Below are 3,735 nucleotides of genomic sequence, written 5' to 3'. Positions count from 1 at the left end.
AAGAGGCTTTTCTCTGCGTTAGTGATTAGGAAAGCTGATTGGTGCTACAGGGTGTCTTTACATCTGCTCTGGGCTGGTGGCAGGGGTGCTTTAATTAGAGAGGCTTTTGGGAGCTACTCTAATTAAATCACCTGCAGCACCTCATGCATTGTGTCCCACACTTCAAAATGGTGGCAGGGCTGCTTTAACTAAAGCTTGTTCAGTGAGCTTTAATGTGCCACCTCTACCATTTTGAAGTGTGGGGGTACTGAATACATGAGATGCTGAGGCTGCTGGAGCTTGCTACTTGCACACTCCAGCAGACTCAATTAATCAAGTCTGCTCTGATGCGTGCATCAAAGCAGGCATCCAGCAAGTGTGTAGGAGCCCACAGTGCTTGTCCAGTGCCTGGTGTGTGTATTTTGGGTTTCTCCTCCTGCCATTTGGTGGTGTGTGTTTGCGTTCTTGCTTTCTCTCTTTCTTTTCTTTTCTTTTAATTTCTTTTCTCACCTGGAGTGAATGAATAACAGGGCTTGCTCTGGGTAGAGCTGGTTTAGGTGAATGAGGGGTGGACATTAGGATAGGCAGCCTTATAAAGAGGCAGCCGCCAGCAGACTGTGTTGGCAGTGAACAGAGGGCAACAAAAAGAGAGGATATTTGGTTAGGGAATTCATTGTAGAAAGGAACCACAAAGCAAAAGACTGCTTGTGTGTGAGCATGTGCAAGGGCCCTGTTGTGTGTTTTTGGCATGCAGGTTCTTGTGGTGTGACTCTTTTCCCATTTCTCCGCACTCTTCTTTTTCCCTCCTTATAGCTTAGGTGTGCTCCAGAGAGCAAAGGAGGCATAAATAGAGTCTAGGTCAACTGTTGGAGTCTGTTGCTCCAAGAGAGTCAGGAGCACTTCATCTGCCCTAATTATAAGCTGGTATCTGCCCTGGAGGAGAAGGTTTGAAGATTGGAGGCATGGGTATCCATGCTGAATTGCATCAGGGACCAGGAAGATTATTTGGACAAGAATTACTGGAGAGGCCAATGGGCAATGAGGAGAAGTGACTACTCAAAGAAGGACAGTCCCCAGAACTGAAGAAGAGTGGACTGAAGTCAGCAACCACTTGCAAGCATGCTGTTCAATGAGGGTGGACATCATAGAGGACATTCCGTTTTTCTGCTACTCTGTCCTCTACTGATATGAAACCCAACACCTTTATGAGGGCATAAAGGCATCTGGTTTCATATCACTAGAGGACAACTGGACTGTGCTCTATGATGGGCACCCTAGCTGTGGTAGAACTACTGAGGAAAAGGCAAAGAGGACATCTACAGGCATGAAGCAGAGGAGGCAGCAGCCTAGAGAGCAGGAAGTGAAAGGCCCCAAGAACAGGGACTACTGCACCAAGAAGGAAGAGAAGAATGGTGATGGTTGGTGACTCCCTTCTTCAGGGAACAGAGGCACCAGTTTGTTGTCCAGATTTGAGGGGCCTGGAAGTTGTGCTGCCTGCCTGGAGCCTGAATTCAGGATGTCATAGAGAGCCTGCCAAAGTGCATCCATCCTTCAGAACACTTCCCTTTTCTTCTTGTCCATGTAGGCACCAACAATGGTACCAGAATGTCACTGAGCAGATCAGAGGTGACTATGAGGCTCTTGGCAGGAGGATTAAGGAGCCTGGAGCACACGTGGTATTCTCATCTATTCTTCCTGTGGAAGGCAAGGGTCCAAGCAGAGACCATTGTATCCTTGAAGTGAACGTGTGGCTGAGACAGTGGTGTTGGATGTGAAGGCTTTGGCTTCTTCAACAACGAGTGGATTGTTTTGGGGGGAGGACTGCTAGCAAGAGATGGGATACATCTGATGAGAACAGGGAAGAGAATCTTTGGGTGTTCTCTGACTAACTTTAGTAAGGAGGGCTTTGAGTTCGGTTTCATCAGGGATGGTAATCTGTTCCAGTGTTTTACCAGTAAGAAAATTCTTCCTAATATCTAACCTAAATTTCCCTTGCTGAAACTTGAGACCATTGCTTCTTGTTCTGTCAATTCTGATTTCTGATCACTGGGATGGGGTCTGAGCATAAGGTCCACACCCGGGTTAAATAGATTACATCAGGTAGCCATTTCGAACCCAACTGTTCTGGGTCCTCTGTTAACAACCCAGGGGGAACTCCTAACTGAAGATATAAAGAAGTCAGAGCTACTCAACAGCTACTTTTCCTTCACAAAACAAAAGCTGCAACAAGACACTAATAAGGATTATCTGGATAAGAAAAGGGGGCAAATTGAGGGAGGAGATAACAAAAGAGATGATCAGACAGCTTTTGTTGAGTTTGAATGAATTCAAGTCAGCAGGGTCAGATGAAGAAACTGGCATTGAAGATCTCTGAGCCCTTGGTAGTAATCTTCATGAAGTTGTGGGAGACAAGCAAAGTAACAGAGGACTAGAACAGGGCCAACATAGTGCCTCTCTTCAAAAAAGGCAAAAAGGAGAACCTAGGGAACTACATACCAGTGAGCCTCATCTCAACACCTGGGAAGTTACTAGAGTATACTCTGAGTATGTGCTGAGTGGTGAGATGATCCAAACTCTGTAAAAGGAGTGGACTTAGGTTTCATCTTCTTTTTTGTCATTTCTTACTAACTTGGGTGGCTGAATGTTCAGTGTACTGTTTTCTGTGAATCCTTTTCTTAGGGCCTCACTATCCTTACATGTTGTCAAGGAAGACTAGTCACCTAGCTCATGACTGTGGATTCATCTGAAAGGTAGGTCAGCAACAAGGTAAGCATTTGATTGCTGAACCTATGTTCCCTTTGTGGTTCTGGTTCTTTTCGGTGAGTATTTTCCTAAGGTAAAACTATTATTTTAATTCTATCTAACTTTTCAAGATGTTGTAGAGAAATTTTAAATCTGAATGTTTTAAAGTTCTTTAATCTGTGCTGCATATGCCTGAAGAAAAAAAACAACTTCCATAAATTTTAACTTTATTATTACACCTGTTGAAAATCACTATTGCAAGTTAGGTGTGAAAAGTTTGGTGTACTCTTGTAAAAACACGTACATGCCAGCCTGGACACAAGTGCATCATTGCTGCTATAAAACAGACACAACTGCTTTGGTGACATTCACTGTTACTGTATGTTGACAAGTTCTCATTTAATTTACTACATATGGTTCTATGTCTCCATAGCTACTCTTGTGAATTCATTATTCATTAAATAAGTGATGAATTTACTCAAATATTGCAGCCACATGGCCAACACAAATGCATTCTAATATTATTAACACGTTGCCAACTTGCAACTCTTCGAAGTCTGAGTAAATGTTTTGACAAGAAGAGGCAGTAAGAACAAATAAGTAGTAGCAGTCTAGATGAAGTTCAGCCATAGTTCTAACAGCTTTAAAGTCTTAACAGTGTTTTCACTGGGGCAGTACCAGATAAATTGCTCTTATGTGTGCATACAAGAGACTAAAATTCCTTTGAAAGTTTATAATTTCTCATGGGAAAACACAACATAAAAGTTACTTTTATTCAGAGAAAAACAATGCCATATTTTCCTGTCAACCTTTGCTGTTGGGAATTTCAAACTTTTTGCATTTTTTCCCTGTGATTCTTTGTTGACCCAAGGGACAGGCGGTTGCAACATAATTTACTTTCAATGTGTCTCTGTAAATCATTGTAATACTGTCTATTGCTAGTGAAAAAAAAATGCTCTCAAGTTGGACTGAGAACCCACTTTTCCTAGCCTAGGACAACAAAACAAAACAAAA

This window comes from Gavialis gangeticus, unplaced genomic scaffold (genome assembly GCF_001723915.1).
Source record: "Gavialis gangeticus isolate Ggan-Ray unplaced genomic scaffold, GavGan_comp1, whole genome shotgun sequence".
NCBI lineage: Eukaryota > Metazoa > Chordata > Crocodylia > Gavialidae > Gavialis > Gavialis gangeticus.
Note: the sequence above shows the minus strand (reverse complement) of the source record.